Genomic DNA, 22,391 nt, shown 5'->3' on the forward strand with positions numbered 1-22,391 from the left:
GCTTTCCTGAAGGCCGCTGATGTTAGCATTCTCTGTTAGGTTTAGTACCCTTTCAGCACAGCACAGTGCTGCCAAATTAAGCTGTCACTTTCTATTTAAAATATCTGTAGCAGAAAGTTTTTAATCTCCTGAAGTAGACTTAGCAATCAGAAGTCAAAGTTTAAATTAGGGTGAGATCAGCTTATGACATAAAGCTGAAAAGACCACTGATAATTCTGGGTGATGTGGAACTGATTCAAAGTACAGAGAATTGCAAGTTCATAGATCTATACATGTGTGCATACATATATTAGAATGAATGAATAACTTTATTAAGTAAGTCTTCCAACCATTTCAAACAAACAAAAACAAATGAACATTAAACACATATACATATGTTTATGCATGCATACACACAGAGACATACACCACACAGTCAGCTGTTAGATGGGTGGGCCAAGGGAAAAGAGTGAAAGCAAATTGAACTGTTCCTTCTGCACGACACATAGTTACTACGAGCACAGTTACTATGCATCTGATAAAATAGACTCAGTCCACAAACATGATTGCAATCTGCAATTGAGTGCACAGTGTGGTTCACAAAACAAACAACACCTGGAATAGTGTGTTCACTTCAGGGCATTCAGGTTTTAAAAAGATGCAGAAGATCTAGAAAGAGTTCAGAGAAGGGCAACCAAGATGATCCAACATCTGGAAACCAAGCCTTATGACAAGAGGTTGAAAGAGCTGGGCATGTTCAGCCTTGAGAAAAGAAGACTAGGAGGGGATATGATAGCATTCTACAGGTACCTCAAAGACTCTCACAAGGAGGAAGGAAAAGACCTCTTCTTGCTCATGGAACAACGAACTTAAACTGCAGCACACCTGATTCAGGTTAGACACCAGGAAAAACTTCCTCACTGTCAGAGCAATATAACAGTGGAACCAGTTGCCAAGAGATGTCATGTGCTCTCTCACACTAGAGACATTCGAGTCAAAACTGGACCATTATTTGAATGGGATGGTGAGACTTGGGCATCTTGCACCAGCATGGAGTTGGACTTGGTGGCCTTTCTGGCCCCTTCCAACCCAACTATTCTATGAATCTATGTGTACATTTGAAAAATGTGTGCATTTCAAAATAAGAACATTTCAAAAATGTGCACAAACACACTATCCAATTGATGCATCTTAAAAGGACACACATGTCAAAGCATACACATTTCAGAAGTAAACACAATTAATGTACACATTTGGGGGAAACATGCATGCAAGCATTGCCATGTGAAAAGAAGACAAAGTCAAAGCTTGGAATGAGGTTTGACATTTGTTCATTGACTACATCCATGAAAATTTCTAGAATGAATCCCTTGCCCTCTTTGTCTCTGTCAGGAGGTAGAGTGAGGGTGGGTATTTTAAAAATAAAAAAATTCCTAGGTCTAGACTCAGGACAGAATAAAGAAAACTTCACTGATTTGTGTGTGAATAAATAATCCAAACTGACATTTCCTTGCTTCTCCATGTATTCTAGAGCCAAACTTACCCAGATCCCCATATCTGGGAACAAGTGCACAGGAAGCTAAGCCTGCTTTAGATTCCATGCTAACATTAGCTCTGTGGAGATCAGAGAGAGTGACAGTGGGCATAGACCAAATCAGCCCCTCCACCTATTCATGTCATGTCATGACAGTATCCAGCCATGTCATGCTACAAATTCAAATAGTGCTAGTAGAGTTCCACTTAGTCTTAAGATGTACATATGGATGCCCACCATGCTTGTGTCCCTGGTGGGGACAACAGAATATGCGACTGGTTGCATAAAACATTGTACCACGCATTGCACAAAAATTATGTGCAAGTGTTTGCACAGTGGGTTGTGCATGACTGCACTTATGCATCCTTAATTTTAGTTCCTCTTGCACAAAGTTCAGAACAAAGTTTTTGCTAGCTCAACACAATTTGCACTAATGGACCACTGCAGTCTGGTAACTGTCTACCATGTGTGAAGAGTTAAATATCCTACAATAAAACTAAAATAAACCTTCACATATATTTGACTCTTCAACAGACATTGCAAAGTCCCTGCCACACACACTGGGTAATCATAGTGCATCAGTAGCTTTTTCTGCAGACCTTTGTTGAAACTTGGAAGCACAAAGCTGAAATCGGTGAAGCAGACACTTACCACAATCAGCAGCAGCTTGTATGACAAGAGCATCCTGTGGACAAGTGAGAAAGAGCACAAGTGAATTCTATTGTCCATTATTCGTTTTGTCACTTCAATAGCCACTTTACATTCCAAATCCCACAGTTATGCATGGATATTATTTTAGAATTCTCTTGCTGCTTGACGTTTCAGCTTAGAGATTTAATGCCATTCATTTTCCTCCTTCAGATGTATTATACATTCAATGGGAATAGGCATTTAGCTTTCTGATGCATGGGCTTCATGCTTTAGTATTCAAAATGGGAGCCCCAAGAAGACTGTTCTGGTGGTAAATCTATATTTCTGTCAAATTACCACTGGGCATATGGTAGGCACAAATCTGTTACCATAACTGTAAATTATTGTTCCTATTTAAATATAGGCTCAATGATGATATAAATATTTTATTATCCCTGTTCAAGGGCAGAAACGAATCAAATATGTTTATGTATCACCAGACGTGAGGTTGTAGCACAGCCCTTTGGCTCTGCAAGATGTTGGGTGCAATTTTGATAACAATTACAAACTCGTGTGCAAACTAAATCAGTGTGTGGTATAGGTATTAATATCTCTTCTTGGACAGTTTTCCAGTCAAAGTGCTAAAAGTTTAAGTTTTAATGGCATTAAGGCTTTAAACAGATATTAAACCTTCTTTTGCGCCTCCAGCTATAAAGAACTTGGTGATATAAACCATCTCCTGTTTTATATTTTAGGAGTGTAAACTGCTTATGGCACATTTTTATAATGAAATGTGCACTGGACCCATTAATGTGGTTTTTTTCTTCTTCATATGGCACTTAAAAATATCTTTACTTTCTGAACAGATTTTTAAAACCTACTTTCACTAAGGGGAAACAAAAAGATCCATGACCTCATCTATTTTCATACAAAGCATAAAAGGATTTTAAATAGGGAATCATTTTTACAACTTTGGAGAAAATTTAATAGTTTGGAATTCAATAATTATACTGTATAGTGAATATAACTGAGTTCATGTGATGTTATTGGATGGACTCTACTGGATTTGAAAGGCAGAAGTTTTAGTCAGATGTTCAAAGCTTTTTTTCTGCAGCAATCTTTTAAAAATTTGCTTCAACATGTTTAACAGAAGACTTACTGGCTGATGTATTTCATTGTTCTATGTTTAAATATGTTCATTGTTCAAGTAATGTTCATTGCCCAAGTAATATTAACAAAAATGCTAAAGCATAACATATTCTTCTTCCATTTAGCTTCTCTTGCATTTTCTGGTTTTTCTTTTCATGTTAAGAAAATCACAGTATAATAAGCAGAAGGAAAACATCTGCTTGTTCTTAACCTGGTACCCAGTCCTAAGGTTTTGCACTGGTTAAGAGAATATTGGATCTCTGCTATTCTAAATATTGTTTTATGGTAAAACATACTGATACTATGATAATTTAATGCCATCCTAACTATGCCTAGTAATACCAAGGGCAAAGTGGCATAACGTCTGGCTTTGTTGTTTTTAGGCAAAAATAGCAGGTTGATGAACCTTTATCTCTTTATCCCCACCCATGTCCAATGGGAGAAACATTCCCACTGGTATCTATCCAAATAGAAGCATCAGCTATCTATGCTGAGACAAGACAGGGGGGAATACTCTTCCCACCTCCCACCTCTAGTCCAAGGATGGGTTATCCCTCCTTGCCGTTGTTTTTGTTTTGAATTTGGAAAAAAATACTATAACATCAAACACAATAAAACGTTTCACTTAGATTGTCACTTGGCCCTGAAATGGACATTTGGCCCTGTTCAGGAGCACAGGTTTGACATTCCCATGAAACCTTGCTGGCCAGATAAGGAATCTGCTTACAGGAAGCAGCCTTTACTGAGAAAAAGAGCCTCTGGTCAGATGTACAGAAATGAAATGAAACAATAATGATGATAATGTAGCCAGTCTAAAATTCTAAGCAAAAGAGCTTTTCTAATTCTTGATATTATATGGCGCAACGCATGAAGAATGCACTAATTGTTCGAGAAACATTAAGAATGTCATTCCTATCAGTGACTTTGACACCATTCTGGATTTTCTTCACGGCATCCTAACTCCACATCCCTGTGTTTTCTTGGAGATAGGCACAAACAAATTACAACAGACATGCTTCTCATGCAAATGCCAACCAAACCTTTTGCCAAGTAACTGTTCCAGCAACTGACAAAAGCTTCTTCACCTGGTATTTTAATGGTTCAGGAGGCATGGATAATAGAATTCTACATTCCATTTCTAGTCCAAATATATTTGCTGATTACCCCAGCTTACTCCTATGTATTAGAAAAATACGCTTGGTAATTGGATGCAAACAGATTCACTGCTGTGAGGTCCTCTCTCTGCTTGAGGATGTGCACTTGTACATATATTGCAAGGATAAATAATTCCCCTCTGACTCTGAATCACAATGCTCTATCTTTATAAACACATGCATGCAGTTTCTAAAAGAGTACTCTGGTTGCGGGTAAGGTGGGAAAAAGAGCTCTTTGACTCGTCCTACCATCTTTTGAGCTTTGTGCAATTATTTGTCAGTAGAACATAAATTCTCTCAGTTATTTTGAGGTAGAACCAAGTAACTATATTAATTGTTCTGACAACATATTGCCTTTTTGTACTTTAGTGCTGAATCTTTTGAGCAGCAGGACTTGAAACCTTGCTTGAATGGTCTGTGAAATATTTCTTTCCTTATGTGCACATACACCCATGTACATGCACATGCACACACAGAGAGCTGAAATGCATACATACATTATATAGAGCACATGTGAGAATCCATGTTCCCTCCAACTTTCCTAGACTTCAATATGCCTTTGATTTACAATGACAATGAGATGATGTTTAGTATTTGATGGGCATTCTCCATTGTTTGTGTTTGGTTTTTTGGTAGATTGACTGAATTCTTAATGTGGATTATGCAATTTTCTTTATTCTTACATTGTTTAAAAAATATGCAGTGGTTGATACCTACTGTTTGTGAAAGTCTAACCTCCACACAAACATTTCTCACAGATCCTAGATGTGTTGGTCAGGTTTAGAAAGTTACTTGGTGAGAAGACCCTGTGTACACACTCCAGGACAGTACTTCTGTATGGCAAACAGAGCTGAGACTTAGCACTGAAAAGCAACTAGTCCTAGCAGAAAGTAATCTGGTGTTTCTGGAAATACATAAAATGGAGAGAAGAAATGTGTAAGTCACCTTGCATTCCTTGCAAGCAGAAGAAAGGTAGGATAGTTATTGTTATTGTGATTGTTAGCTGGTTAAGAATACAATGTAGTATATTATGCAATGCTTAGTCCCATAGCTTAGTAAAATATAGAAGACACCCAGAAAGGCCTGTGCAAGAAGTAGGGGAAGGGGTTGGGTTGATAGAGACAGGTAATAAGCAAGCTGTTCAAATTGCACCAAGTTTTAAATACGTCAGCTTTAAATGTTTGAAATATTCCATGCAAGCTGTATGAGGCAAGTGCTGACAGCCCACTGAAAGCCCAACTATCCCTTCCCAGCTTTCCAGTGAGAACAGGACTGCTCCCATGCTTCTGTGCTGAAAGTTTCTTCCATTTTTTGTCATTCTCAATTAATAGCATTCTCAATTGCTAGAAAAGAAATTGTTTTTTGAAAAGAAGTTCAGAAGAGAAGACAGTTTCAGAAAAATGGTCATGAGTGGGGCCCAGGGTTCTTCTGCTCACATAGATGTGGCTGTGGGGTATGTGTGTGTCCTGTTTTTCACTGTACTTCACTGCAGCCTTTAGCCTCCCTTGTTTTTTATACTCCAATTAAAGCCCAAAGACATCACAAGGTAACTCATTCCCATGGAGCTTTCTCTGATCAAAAGGATTGACTTACCTTGTAAGGTCTTTGTGATGATGTATGGACAAGATATGCCCACAAACACTCCACATTAATTTAATATTTAGGAGACAGTCAGAAAGGTGCTGAATCCTGAAAAATGTAAATACAGTTGAGCCAAAATTTCTCAAGAGACACTTTTCCTGGGAAGTGCTCAGTCTTTTTTCCCCTTTCCCCTTTAATGGCCTCTACCTAAAAATAGAAGTCCATGTTGCCGAATTTTCTCCAAGTATCATTTATCATTATGTGTGTGCAAATGATGATAGCAAGGGCTGTCTCTCTTCTGCCCAGTGCCCCAGAATAGCTTTAGGTATGGGACATTATGGGCCATGGAAAATTGGGCCAGGAGGACAACGAAGCCGTGGTCCTAAAAGAAAGAAGTGGGGAGAAAGTTACAACCTATTGCCCATGGTAAGCCTTTTCATTATTAGAGAATTTCCAACAAGAAACTGTAGAAGAATTTCTCCTCCCTTTGGAGAGAAAAACATAACACCCACTTGGGTAAATGAATGTACTCATTAATTTTCTCCTTCTTACTGGAGCCAGACAGTAAGGAACAGCAGAGCAGACAGAAAAGCAAATTATTACTAGAATTCCAATTATCAGCACCAAATTATTTCACCACATGTTGCCTCCTTGCTTTGTTGTTAGGAGCCCAGAGCCCTGTAACCCACAATGTGAATCCAGTCTCACTACTGATTTGTAAGGGTTAAGCCCAGCACCTCTGCCCAGGCATCTCAAGATGAGAGGTGATGGATTTTGACTCATGGCCAAATCAGCTAAAGATAGGAAGGAATACTACTGATAGTCCAGCAAGCCGTTCTGAAACCTTGGAAATGTCAAGACAGAGTAAAGATAAGAAGAGGGACTGCATAGGTGTTAGAGATCCAGGCTTTGACATCAGGGAAGAAGCTGTGGAATACAGTGCAAGTGCCATCCAAGTGGTTTACTGCCCAAGAAATATTTCAAGGAAAGGATCTACTCTGAAATCAAGGTTTTATTAGTACTCCTAATAAAGTACTCCTGAACTGGGGGTCATGAAGAATTTCCTGATAGCTTTAGGTCAATTCTCTAGCTTGCCACCTTAGACTGAGAAGCCAGTTCTTTCAGATATTAAAATTTTGTAGCCATTGTTTGCAACACGGCCTACTCTGTAGGCTGAAGCAAGTCCTCTGTACATTTTTACATAATAAAAGCTAGCTGCTTAGAATTATGAACCAGTGTCTTGACTCAAGTGGGAGGCAGGGCAGTCTCAGAACATCAGGTGGCCGACAGGTTTATCAGCAACTCAAGATTTCAAGCAGTTTCTCTTCACCTCTTCACCTATCTGCTCACTCCATTGTTTGCTATCATTCCCACCTCCTCCTCTTCTAGTTACTAACACAGACTCCTCCCATCTCAGGCATCCAGATAAGGTACAGCTAGGTAGTAAATATACTCATTGTAATTTTCACCAATACACACTTCTCAGAACAGTACAAAGCCTAAAAACAAACTTGCAATCTGAACTCCATACATTTCTGAAGTTGTAACATGATTTCTGCATGGACAAATTGAATACATGTGACAAAGGTGCAGGAAAAATGAATAGTTATAGATATACAATGCAGGCACACTTTAATCAATGTGGGAAAATGCATTTCAAAATACAGAAAAGGGATGCATAGGATTGGCAAACTCACACAATTACACATGAAGTTTTGTGCAGGGAAAAAACTCTGCATGAGCTTCTGGGTGGAAATTGGAGAACCCCACCTTCTTCATCCATCAGTTCAGGGCAGTTTGTCAGCATACCACTCTTAAGGGGCAGGTAGGGATGGGCATGATGTACATTGTTCCACTGTGAAGCTAGGCTAAGACTACTGCCGGTACACTGTGAGCCCCGTTTATATATTGCATTTGTCTCTGCTTTACCAGAATTGAATGCCTCCAAACTGACAAATGCATATTGACATGTTAGTTCTTCATTTTAATGCAGTGGTGTTTCAAATTTGAGATGTGTGCACACAACTTCTCAAAATTTTCCGTCCCATTTGTGGGGAGAGAAACCATGGAGTGGGCAATGTCCCTGATTTTCTTCTCTTGATAATTTATTCATTTCTGTGGTCTTTTAGAACTGATGTGATCACTGCAAGGAGGATGAGAGTGGATGTATGCATGTTTTTGTTTTTTGTTACACATATCTCAGGAAGGTAATGGAAGAGACAGCAGCACTATTTTTAACCTGTTGACCAACACACACACACACACACACATGAAGGAAGGAAGGAGGAAGGATTCCCTACATAATTTTATCTAGGTTACCCAGTCCTAGTTTAGGGCTCTCCAGATGTGCTGGACAGCAATTCTAATAATTCCAAACCAGCTAGTAATAAAAGGAGTTGCAGTCCATTGGATTTGGAGGACACTAAGCTGAGAAAGGATACTTTAGAGTGTGCTAAATGGAAAGGTGACACAGCACACAAATTAAAAACACATTTTCCCCACTCTTGATCTTCATTTGCTAATTCATATGTGTAGCTAGGTGGCTACCACTGGAAGGATACTATTTGCACTATACTGTTAATTATATAATAATTCATTTACATGGGTAATTTAGTGATTAATTAGAGTGATTCATAAATATTTAAATTTTAGCTATGAAAAATACTTACTGAAATGGCAACAGACTATCTGGCATGCAGCAACTGTAATCAGTGACAGGATGACTTTCTTTTTCCCTTCCACAGGAGGATGGCTGTTTAAAGAAAGGAAGAACATTTTTAGCCTTGAAAGATCATTGAATATTAGGGAATTCATCAATACAATAGCAAGAAAGGGGAGATGCAGAAGGAAAAGAAGACAATCAGATTATACCTTATAAAATTCACTTGCAAGAACCAATTAGAACACAATTCCTTTTTGAAAGATTAATATATTGGGGTGATAATATGTTGTAACTGACTGAGGGGTTTTTTTGAGTCCCAATACACATAAAATAATATAACTGTATGTTAGCTCCAGGCCGTTTTTTGTAGCAGAGGCAGGGAATAAAAAGATTCTATTTAGCAATCTACTTTTCTGTCACTTGCAATGTCATTCTGTATTTTGCTCAGTGGTGATTTTTGCTCAGTGGTGATTTTTTTTTGATCAAAAATTGCTAAACTTCTGAACTTAATACCAGGTGCTTAGTCAAGGGACTCATTTCAACCATTTTCCCACCAAGTCTCTAATTATGAAACTTGATGTTATTTTACTGCATAGAAGAAATATGCATGTTTAAATTATTTACTTCAAGTGCAGTTGTCACTGATTCTGATCAAAACCATGATACTCTGAGGAAATTGCCTTCCTCCCATTATCATCACAAATGCCCACATATATATACTCATAGGTGGTGGGTTTAAAGTTTCAAAACTGTTCATTGGAATCAGTAAAAAAATGGGGTCAAAAGTGGGAGGGTTAAAGCTTTAATTCCCCCTTCCAAGGGCTAGCCCAAATCAGAACAACACATAGACTTACACTCAGGTAAATAATTTAATATGACAACTTTTAGTAACAACAAAGACCTAGTAATTGGAGTTTTTCATAGTTCTAGAATGCTATGGTTTGGCTTTGTTGTTGCTAGTCGCGAAGTCGTGTCCGACCCAACGCAATGCCATGGACAACATTCCTCCAGGCCTTCCTGCCCTCCACCATCCCCTGGATTTCACTTAAGCTCAAGCCGACTGCCTCAGTGACTCCATCTAGCCACCTCATTCTCTGCCATCCCCTTCTTCTTTTGCCACTATTGTTCCCAGCATTAGGTCTTCTCCAGTAATTCCTTCCTTCTCATTAGGTGGCCAAAGTATTTGAGTTTCATCTTCAGTATCTGGCCTTCTAAAGAGCTTGGACCGGGATAAAAAATAAACAAGGTGGTAAAGCACAGGTGAAAGCCTGTGCAAAACATTTATGAATATTGAAATCACTACTGTTCACTTTTCTTTACTCCAGTCTGCTGGTTGGCTGGGAAGGAAATTATATTTTTACCATTTCTCATTTTCAGCCATGCAAGACAGAATTCAAGACGTCTCTCTTGGGCTCACAATCTATTCCCATCTGCACATTCCACCATGGTGCTTAGAAGGTCTTTCTCCTGGGCATTGAAAAGAACATTTACTTTGCTGTTCCTTCTGTTGTGGCTATTCTGAAGGGTTTTCTTTTATGGTTACTGCAGTAGGATGTTACTGCTGTGTTTTGAGGTTGCAGCAGTCTTGATGCTACTATCATTTTGTTTTATCTGTTACCTATAAAATGCTATTGCTGTTTGTTGTAATCTGCCATGGCAGCAGATGGTGGAAGACATGTTTTAAATAAATAAAGACTATCAATTTTAACTTTTATCAGGCTGTTTATTATTATTATTTGCTGTGATGAGAATTCCAATAGTTTGTGTGTGCAATGCAGAATCATCCACACGTCCAAAATGTATAAATATTTTGACAACAGGTCACCAGTAGGTTAAGCACTTCAAGTGTGCTGCTGTTTTCAAAGAATTTTGCCTCAGGAATTTCTTTTCTGAACTCAGTCAGAGTAGTACAGTGTTTTGTTGCTAGTGTCAATAGGTCTACAGATCTCGCCCAAGCCATCACAAGTAATTTTAGAATAATTAAGAACATAATTTCAGTGTGTAGTTTTTATGATTCCAAACTTTCTCCATGAATTCTATTAAAGTGGGGATAGGGATGAGGGGTTGGCTTGGTTTTTACCAGTCTACCCAAGACTCAATTTTGACAATGTTGATTAATTGAAGGTTGAAATCTGGTACAGATTTAGTATTCTGATAACATCTGTCATCTAATTTCCTAAATATTTTCTTCTTCCATGCAAATAGATCAGTTTTTGTGCATCATTCTCAATGTGATTTGGAATTTCTTTTACATTTCAACAGTGCCTCTGAGCTTAATTTATCCTAGTGAAGTAGCAGATGCTTGTTTGTTGTCATTGTATCTTTCCATCACTCTGCAGCCTCCCTGAATTCCTGTGTTTCCAGTCCAAAGGATCCCCATAAAGGAGTAACTACCTTAGGATGGGCTGGTTCACACTTCATAAACAGTGCTGAAAACAAAGAAGGGTAGGTTGACTGATCATTCATTAAGCTTCTAACAGGTGAGCAGATAGTACACTGGCCTGTTTCTCCTTTGTTCTCTGTGCTCTAGCACATATCCCAGAATCCTTTGCATGACATAACTTCTCCACACTCCTGCTGAGATGAAATACTCCCCTCTCCTTTCTTCTCTTGTGAAGTATCTGCACTGACATATCTATGCCCCATCTTAGAGAGTGGAGAAGGCAGGAGTGGTTCAGAAAAAGGAGCACATGAGATTTTTTTCTTTGTTTAACACCCCACCCCCATGAAGGAGGAGACACAGCTTAAATCCTCCAAAGCTCTATAGTCACAAACTGTCTGTGTGCACTTACACAGAAGTTGCTCAGTCTCTCCTACATTGTCCTGCAGTTGAAGGAGGAAACTTAGGGAAAAAGGCAGAGGACACTGCAAGGTGCAGCTGGGCTTTTCTCAGTCCTACCAGGCATCTCTGTAGCTCCTTCTGACAAAACAAGTACAAGCCACTCTGCCCCATTCAGAGGTCACAACAAGCCATTCTGAAAACAACCCATCCTGAATAACCCAACAAGTTATGGATCTTCAAGGTGCCTTGTGGGTAGCTGACAAACCATGCCGAAGAAACTGCACTGGGTCTGCACACTGCAACAAGCCACCCTGAAGCAAACAATGGTGACCACCCTTACGTGGATCTTTGGATCATGCAAACCAGGACTGTCTATACAATACAATTTGTATTATTGCACAATGAGAAAAATCAATTGAGACACATTCTTCAGTCACTCCATGAGTAAACTAAGCAGAGAAATCCTGAAGCCAACCATAATAATTCTCTGACATGTTCTCCTTTGGCCCTTTTCTAGTTATTTCTTTGCTGTCAGATTGAATAAGAATAGTTAAAATTCTGGAAGAAATGTTCAACAGAGCAATAAAACCCTATGAAGGCATTTGTCTACTCATGAGTAGGACAAATGTGTGGAGTGGGATGTGGGCAGGAATGTAAGTCCATCTAATACACCTACATAGTCAGCTGTTAGACCTTTATCCACTGAACTATATCAAGGTTTCTAATCACAGAATATATCTAAGCATTCATCTGAACGAGCCTACAGAGGCCTTTGTAAATCCAATTGATAGCCATGGACACTGGGGGTAGAGCTTTCATGTGCACCCACATTACCCGCCACATGATAATGAATGCCCACATAGGGTTTAAATCTAATCCCAGTGTTATTGCTAACACAAAAGGAGGTATCAACCTTATCATCACCATCCTTAATACAATATGAAAAATGCATTCCAACAAATAAAAGGTTTGCATTGGGAAGACAGAATCTTGCATCTTTACTTTAGGAGTTCCCTAAATTATAGCACCTTGTGCAAAGTGGCATCTTTCTTAACTGTCTTCCTCCCACTGCCCTTCCCATTTGCTTGGTAATAACTATAAATCCCAAGTTCCGTATTGATCTTCTCCTCCTTATGCTGGCAACAAAACCGCACATTTGCCTTCACAAGTTGTTGATGCAAGAAGATCCAGAGGATAAAAAGTGAGAAGATAAAATCAAACATAGAAAAAAAAGATGGAGTTTATGTGTGTGTTTCTTTATTTGTTGCTAAGTTTTAGAATTATATGCACTCTTCTGGGTACCTGTGCTCATATGTCTTCAGCCTTTTGTCCCTTTCTTGGACCTTTTTCTCAACATTTTTGTCCTCTCAAGTATTTTCATGTTTTGTTTCCTTGTTCCCAAGTTTCTTCCCAGGATTGATTGGCTTTGTTAAAGAATACATTAGATATGGTGACATGCCTCTGTCACCATAAACATTTTCTATTTATGTCCATTTAGGTTATAAAAAGGGGGTTAGTAGAAAGAAGCCATTCAGATATTTTGTACTTGAACTCCCAGCATTACTGAACCATTGGCTATGCTAGCAGGGACTTCTGGGACATGAAATCCCAAACATCTAGAGATCTGCTTTCTGTCCACCTTGAAGTAACAGCCCCTGACCTATGTAATGCTCAGAAACATATCACAAACTCATTTTTAGGGAGTGTGTTACATGTGTTGGTTGTATGTGCCAGGCACATGTGTTAGGGAGTTGCAGCATATAGGTAGAGAGGGACCAGCACACAGCCTTGCTCAGTTCCTCAGAGGACACGGCCCTGAACATTTGGTTCATGCTGATGAAATTAATCACCCACCCTCCAAATAGCAAATAAAGAGGGAGGGCTCCCCCTGCCATTTCTAGCAGTGGCCTATTGACAAGAGCACGCTGCTCTCTCTTTCACCATTACAGCCTACTTGTCCATTTCCCACCTGCCCAAACTATAGGAGAAGGAGGTGAGAAGGAGGAGGAGGAGATGCCTCTATCTATTTGCTAACTGTATAGGTGCCTGTCAAACAAGCAGCAGCTATGATAAGAATGGGAAGGAAAAGGTGCAATAGCACCTGGTGACAACAGCAGTGAGACAATACAGTCAAATCTGCTTTTTAATGAATGGATCTGCTCTAAGAAACCACCATTTCAAGGCTGCAACCTTTCTCCACATGGAAGCATCTGCTGCCTCCCCATCTTAACAATCAGACTTCTTCTCTTGTCAACCCACCCAACATCCCCTTTTCCACACTGTTCTCCAACACCTTTGCCTGCCGTTCCCATGTGCATACTACCTCACTCCATCTCTCGGTATTATCGCCCTGGCCAAGATCCTTTGAGGAGTACCCATGTCCAGAGACAGAATCCTTTGTAATCCATCTATGGACTATATCAAATACTATAAAGGTGGAGGAAAAGAGGAAAACTATGAAGGGTTTTCACAAGCTGGGGTTTCCTAGGAAAAGGATGGCCCTGTATTTCATGCACACGTAATTTTTAGTTCCCCTGGGTAGCTGCAAGATGTTCTAAAACAGAAAGTATTATATATTGTGCTACTATATACTATACTAAAATATACTATATGGTATGCCAGCTGAAGGTACTGGTAGGCTCTAAGGATGGGTTTCTAGATGCACATACTGATGGAGTCACAACATCTTTAGAATTCTCCCTTGACCAACAAGCTGCAGAAAGCTATCTTTTTAGAAGCTCCTCCACACATCTCAACTAGACATTCACTGTCTCCCTGGTTCTGGGTGACCAAACTTCCATTTCTCAGACAGTTCAAAGGTTCTTTGGGAAGAGAGGTGGAGGCTGCCATGCATGAAGGTGTCATGACAGGACTATACCATAAGACCAGTGTTCCACTGAGTTCAGTTCAGTCAGGAGGCTGTACCCAGTGCTCCTGAATAATTGTCATGGGTGGTGGTGGTGACAGAGGGTGGGAATTTGACAAGAGGATTAGAAGAGCTAATCATGCTGCTGCAGTGGGTTGAGATGCTGCTACTACTGGGTACACAGAGGCATGGAAGGCTGAAGCACCACCACAAGCATTCAGAGGGCATTGGTCTGTCGTTTGGGCTGTCATGACCTCCCTGTGAATGGTATTGGAGGCTGCCAAGCCCTATTGAATCATCTCTGCAGAGGCACAGAAACCACTGAAGTTGTTGTTACTCATCCTTATCATGATGAGATGATCCCTTTCACATCAAATGGAGTTGGCCGTTTGGGGTGTGATTTTTGCTTTAAATGTCCATTGCTGTGCTGCACCACAAAATGGTTTCAAATTGCCATAAGCTTCAAAGGCAGTAGGTTATGTGGAAATGGGGGTTTGGGACTGCTTCCCGAGGGCAAGTCTCAAGTTTATTCATGCTTACTGAACTTATTTGGATGTTAGGCTCTATGCAGAAGCCCCGGCATTTTCAAATTTGGGAATATTTCCAGAAAATTGGAACAGATGATGTGTTGAAATTAAATAAGACCACCAGGGCATGCTCATACCCACATTACAAATATCAAAAATACAGTGGCTATATAAAATATTAACTTTGCTCAGAAAAGCTGAAACAGCTTTTTAAAGTAGATGTTGAAGTTTAATAAAGACCTCACAAGTATAAATAAAAGACGCTGCAGAGCACACCACTGAACCAAAATGAAATCACAACCTGCTCTTTATAGCAGTACTTCATCAGAGCTTTATATTAAAATGTTCACAACTGCCATTCAAGTTTCGGCATTACGGTATGGTGGTTGCAGCATTCTGCAAAACAGGAACACAATAAAATGCACCTTTTGCTCTTTTGGAGCAATGCACCATTCTTGGCTTATTTCCATCTACTCCAGTGAAAATAACCCCCCTCCGTGTTGATTAATGGCTTACAACTGGCCTTTAGGGGCATGATTCTGTTCCTGTAAATCCTTTCACAACTTCTTCTTCTGTACATTACATTAACGCTGAAGGGTAGATCAGAACCATGCCATTGGCCACCTGCAGGTTGCCCATGCTCTGGGTAATATGTGGTTTGGAGGCTTCATGGGCTGCCTCCACCCAAGCTTTGTTACACTCCTCACTGCTGCCAGCGTATTTACCTCTGAAATTCAATAGCAGGGCAGCAAAAGAAGACTAATTTCCCCTGGTTTGATGTAGCAGTCCACAGATCACTGGTGTGTTTAAGGACTTGTTCACTGTTTTCTGCTGTCTTACTATGGATTTAAGCATCAGATTTGGTGTCACACCAGCACTGGAGGCAAAGGTGCAGCCCCCAGGGGATTCCTGGGAAAAACATGTTTTGCAGAGCCGCATAAGCTGCCCATCCTTGGTGTAGGTGCACATTCTCAGACCCTCAGCCTCATAATGAAAGGGACAGGGCTTGCGACATCTATGGCATTGGGCCAGGGCAATAGTTCACATGGAGAAGACCTGGGAAATGGGCAAGAGGTAGTGAAAAATCTTGGTGAGATGCACAGTGATAGTTCCCAAGCATATTCTGCAGCTTCTACAGGTTATTGTCAGGAGTAAGATTGAGACCAAAGTTGCCACTACAAATCCACAAGGATTCACACCCACATAAACACATCTCTGGCATAATTTCAACCACTGTTACTGCTATGTATGACAATTCTGTTTCAAAAATACATACTTTTACTCTTCTAAATGAGCACTTTAGATTGAACAAGACGATAACTAAAACTAAAATTAGGAGCAAGCCGATATGAGCTTCAGAGTGAAAATTAGAGCATTTTGGCTAGAAAATCACTGTATTTTTCATCTCTGGTGTCAGCATTCCAGGAACCAACAATGTCTTCATGCGCTGGGGTCTTAACCATGTGATATCATTTTGGAAATATCAGCCTATGTCAGGAAGTTCATTACTCTGGAGGACATTCCAGGCTGTGCATAGATCCAACACTGAGTCAATCCATATGTCCCATTTTTAGGGATTTTACAATTGTAGCCATGTTCCAGAACAACCCTGTAAGTCATGCTCAGAGATGAATTTGATTGCAGTTTAACACTGTGAGCTCCAGCTGACAGTGTTCATGAATTGCATACATGGACTAATGTATATGTACAGGCATGTCTCAGAACAGCCAATGTCTTTAAAATATTGCTCTCTCTAGCCTTACATAGAATTGTGTGTGAACTGCATCCAGCATCATGAACTAGGGACACTTGAAGAATACGATTTTTGTGAGCTTTGATGCAAACAGACCAGTTTTGTACTTTTCGGACTAATGCATAGACTGGCATGTAATTTCACCATGTTGTCCTATCCATGTGTGTGGTTTTTTTTTTAAATATCAAAATGAGTTTAATAGGCACCATTTAGGATGACATACTTTTAGAATTTCATATAGATAAAATACATTTAGAGATTAATATACATTTAGAGATAATGCATTCTAAAAGGTACATTCAAATCTGCATTTTCTTACAGATTTCTTTTCTTTTAAAATTCACACACAAATGTGGAAGTGGGATTGGCAAGTGACATGGGCCAGAAATTGAGTGTTCTGTCCTACCATGTTCAGACGATAAATGTTGTTGCACATGATTGATAAGGGCATTATGGAAGAGGATACTACTGCTGAATGAATTTTCACATTTAGCCATATATGTATGACCAAATTCTTTATCACCCACACTGGATCAGGCTAATGTGTGCATCAGCTTTTGGGTAAATGAACAAGAAAATCTGTCTGCAATACTAAAAGGCATTTCAAAGTGGCTTGCCAATCTACTAAAAAGAAAGTACATATGTACTATGTAGCTTAAAGCTGAACTGAATGATAATTAAGTGGAACAGGCATGTTTGTACAATAAAATGCCTTCTTTTAATTGTGCTATAAGAAAGAAATTAATATATGAGATTAAACTTAATTTAATGAAAATTAACAAGAATATATTGTGTTGGTAGTGAAACGCTCAGAAATGGATTTCTATTTTATCAGAAACCTGAACTGCTAAAATTTTATTGTCCATTGCTCCAGTTCGAAACAAACAATTGCTACCATTTTAGAAACAGCCAATAAATGCAATATAAAAGCAAATATCATAGTGCCAGATGCTTTTGCTTGGAAGAACAAATGTTGCCTAGAATAGCACTGCCAGATGCAGTATTCTGAAAGCAAACAATCAAAAGAGAACAACCAACCCAAAATAGCAGCCATATACAGGGTGCTCACTAAATCAAAATACTAGGGGTTTCTTTTCCTTGTTCTCTTATTAAAATGTGCCTTCTGGCACACTATTAATCTCACCTACTCCTTCTCACTGCAATATATGGGAGTGGGGAGAGCGAGCAATATCTTCTCCAAGTTGTCTTTCAAGATGCATAGCTGAACCATACTATTTTAGTTAGGAACAGTTAATCTGGAGGACCTAAGTTTCCTAAACCTAGGCCAGATGTCAACAATTGGCATTTACAGCTAACTGCTTTGACCCAGTGTCACAACAGGCAGGCAATCCACATGCCTGGAACTCTTCCCTGGACCCCCAAGACAAACCCACTCACTTGATAGTAAGTTCATCTGACTTTAGACTTCAGAGGATCCATTTATATGATTGTACAGTAGTACCTTGGCTCATGAACTTAATTCATTCCAGGACTTTGGTTGTGACCCAAATTGGTCATGAGCCAAGTCAAATTTCCCCATCAGGTCAATGTAAATAAGGTTAATCCATTCTGCAACTATTTTTTTTACTCACAAAAATTTGAAGCAAAGTGACAAAGAACAACAAAGATCGTGGCCATCTCCTCACACCCCCCCCCCAGCGATCATGCGAGGGAGTGGGGGGAAACGGGCGCAATCGCGGGTGCGCTTGGGGGGAGGCGGGCGTGGGTGCATGGGAGGGAGGCAGCCCCCCCAGCACGAACACAGTCATCTCCCCCCCCCCAGCATGACCGCAATCGTGCCCATGCAGGGAAGGAGGGCCTGCTTGCGATCGTCACCCGATGCAGAGCTTGTAACCTGTCGCAAAATTCTTATGAAATTTCTGTTCATGACCCAATTTGGTTGTGAACTGAGATGTTCGTGAGCCGAGGTACCACTTTACTGTGTTAAGCATCCCCTTCAGTTCTGGGCAATATAGTGTTGCTTTAGGGCATTGCTGGAAATTAAATGGCAGCTTCCAGACCCACCTAGCCAAGTACTCACTGGAACATTATTGCTGCTACCATTTCAGCTAGATATGCTTGCTGAGGATGGATGCTGGAGCTAAACCTTCCTCAGTACAATGTGTTACTCCTGACCTGTAAGGGTTCTGATCTCATTAATTTTGGACCTGTCTCACTGGACTCCAGAAACATGGAGCCCATCTCAGTTTCATTTGATTTTGTGTCAAAAGTATGAATGGCCAACATACTTGGTAGGAGTGCTGGTTGACACAATCCCATCTCAGACCTGCAATGCATAGGCTCTAAAGCAAGGTGAGGGACCTTTGTTTGGACCCCTTTCTTCCCCAATACTGAGTAAAGGAAACCCACTCAGTTCTGAATTAAAGACTTATTTCAATCAAGCTGTTTTTGGCGATAATCAGCTGTTGTTGGAGCTCATCTTCCCTGTACCTGGTCTAAAGAGAGTAAGCCTAGCCTCAACCATTGCCAAAGTCACCTCTTGGAATGTAACTTGTACAGTGCATTCTAATATTGTGAAGGAAATTCGGAAATACGGATGCGGTTGGTGGCAAAAGTCCTAAATTGTAGGAGTCAATAGTAAGGTTTCATATCCCTGCTTGGCTTTTGTTATCTGTTCATTTTTTCAATGCATAATAACTGCTATTAATGAAAGCTTAATGGTGATAGCCAATTTACACATTCCTTTTACATACTTGAAATAGACATATAATCCATGTCATCAGGCAGTCTGCAGTTTTATTATGCAAATAAGAAAATAAAATTGGGATTTCAATTTTAGGTTGAGTGAAAGGACGAGTGAAGTAGAGTGGGCAGGAATATTCTATGAACTCCTGGAATTAGGTGAAGACAGGTTATTTCACTGATGGGAAATCATTCTGCTAACACAGCATGTTTCAAAATGTCAAAATAGGATTACAAGTCTCTCATGTAGCTGTTCATTGAGACATCATTCAGAGCTATAGCAAATCACTCAACTGGTCAACTGTGATGAGTTAAAACTCTCTCTAGGAGACCAGGCAAGGAAGCATTTGCAAACTGGAACCACAACTTTGCAATTGGAAGGGAGAAATTTCAAGTGATTACTGCCAGAATAGCTGTAAAAATGTCATAGGGCAGTGATAGAAGATGTCCTTGCCAGAATTTGTGCCCCCACATGGTCCGGCTAAAGCATGCATGGTGCAGAGGGAGGAGAACTCCATTGGCAGCAGTGCTTAGGACAAACCCACCAAAATCAGTGGAACTTAAACTGATAACAATTCACCTGTCCCAAGGTTTTCAACTGTGGATCTAACTCCTTGTTTGTCCTGTGTCTATACTGAAATTAACTTATGAGCTTATGCTCATATATCAAATAGCTGTGCTGTCATAATAAATCAATGTATTTGCAACGTTTTTGAAATTTTAGGGTAAATCAGTTCTCTTAATATACTAATTACTCATCTAGTAAAGCAAAATAAAAACTAAAGGTCCAGCAAGGTTGAATATAATCTTCTATGGATACTTGTCTTATTCCCTACTGTATAGCTCATTGTATCTGATGTAGAATATATCTACATCATACATTCATAAAATTTGGTTTTTATTGTTTAATATTGTGATTCTGGAGTACACAAAGCCCACTGAATTTAATGGACACACTTTTTCAGTATTTCCCATTTTGTATCTTATACATACAAGATCTTATACACACAAGATCTTATATATCTCGTATGTATAAGATGACATACAACATACTCTTTCTTATGGCTTTAATAGGTGTAGCAAGTTTTGTCCACTTTGAGCACTTTGATATTCTTATGTCATCTATTGACTCTCCAAATGCACAGAGTGCCATGCATCTACTTTGAAGAGTAGTGACTGGTCTCTTCCTTGTAATATATGGGTCAAAGGGTATTACTGTATCTGCATATATGTCATTTTGACATATATGTCAAAATACCTATGTCATGTTGTGAATCTGAACCACAGTGGATTTAGTTCATATAATGCTGGTTGAAATAAGAATGCTCAATTTATGTCATATTCCAGTGAGGCAGAATTTGTCTCTAAATATAAAACTCATGCAATTTCCAATCAATTCAGACCATATAGTAGAACTGGCAAAATCTAAGTCTCCTGCATAAGGAAAATTACAACAACCTGAAAAGAAACAAATGTAAAACAATATTACTTTCCCAGACAACACACAAAATTGATAGCTCTTAGATTACAGAATTCTAATCAAGCAGAATTGCATTATTACATATTATCCCTCCTGACACAGGATGATATTCTATCTTTGTCTCTGCACAGGCATTGCTTCTTCTGAAGACAATTGCTTTAGAAAAAATAAAGCAGATCTTTACCAGCTTAACATTGATTCCTCACTAGAAAAAATATGTATTTAATTTGTTTTCACTCCCTCCTTTCCTAGAAAACGTTTGATGACAACTGCTGACAGACGAACTTTAATGCTGCTAGATGGAGGCTGTTAAAATTCTTTAATTTCCCTCTCCCTGAAAGAGCAATATAAGGAGAGCCATGCTAGATCATCAGAGCAAGAGTTTCTGTTCACACAGTGGCACAATTCAAAAAATAGACATGTATGCCATGGCACACATCCGCTCAGGTTTTTCAGCAAGTGATGTAAACAGCTATACTGCTTTTAATGCTGCAGGTAGAATACATCCATCAGGATTGATAGCCATTGATAGTCTTCTCTTCCACTAATGTGTCCAATTTTATTTTCAAAGCCACACAAAAATAATAAGGGCCACAGTTGAATAAATTGTGCCCGGCAAGCTGCTTTCTAGGCAAGGTTCTTGCGAGGGTAGTTGCCAACCAGCTCCACACACGCTTGGATGAGACTGATAACCTGGATCCATTTCCGTTGGGATTCAGGCACAAAAGCACCTTTTGTTGCCCTGCATGATATCGTATGCCAGGAGGCAGACAGGGTCAGGGGACCCTATTTATACTGCCGGACCGCTTGCTGGTTTTCAGTACATTCGAGCATGGTACCCTTCTGGAGCAACTCCCTGAGATGGGAGCAGTGCATTGCAGTGGTTCCACTCCTTGGGTGACCATCTCTAGAAGGTGATGCTTGGTGAATATTATCCATCCCCATGGATTTTTTTAGTCTAGAGGTCCTCCGAGATCTGTTTTGTTCCCCATGTTATTCAACACCTATATGAAACACCCAAGGGAGGTGGTTTCCAACCTTCTCTGAAGCTTTCAAGGACTTGCTAGGCCACCCAGAGGCTTGAGGGGATCACCCTCAAGTTTGCACAGTCTTGAGAGTGACGGTTTGCAGAGTCAGCCTATCATTTTTTATTGTGTGCTTTTATCATCTGTTTTAAGTTGTTTTAAAGTTTGTGGTTTTCTTTTGTCATTGTCTGACATTTTTATTGTGCTTTTATCTTTTGTTTATGTGGGTTGTGTAGGTGTTGGCTGTGGGGTGGTATGAAAATAAAATGAATAAACAAATAACAGAAAGCATGGTAAGGACAACTGGATGCCTTTCTACATGACAGTCACATACAACACTGCAGTCACTGTGGGCTGTGACTTGGTGGTAGAATATATGCTTTGTTTGCTGAAGGTCCAAGCTCAATCCCCAGCATCCACTGGCAGAGCTGGAAATGTTCCTACCTGAAATCCTGGAAAACTGTTGCAAGTCACTGATGCCAATGTTGGGACCAAGTGTCTGATTCAGTAACCAAGTTTGCATGGTTATTTGTTATTTGTTTTTCGTTTTTTGTTTTTCGTCGTTA

Source organism: Varanus komodoensis, unplaced genomic scaffold, assembly GCF_004798865.1.
Source record: "Varanus komodoensis strain SLA01 unplaced genomic scaffold, ASM479886v1 scaffold2, whole genome shotgun sequence".
In the NCBI taxonomy this organism is placed as follows: domain Eukaryota; kingdom Metazoa; phylum Chordata; class Lepidosauria; order Squamata; family Varanidae; genus Varanus; species Varanus komodoensis.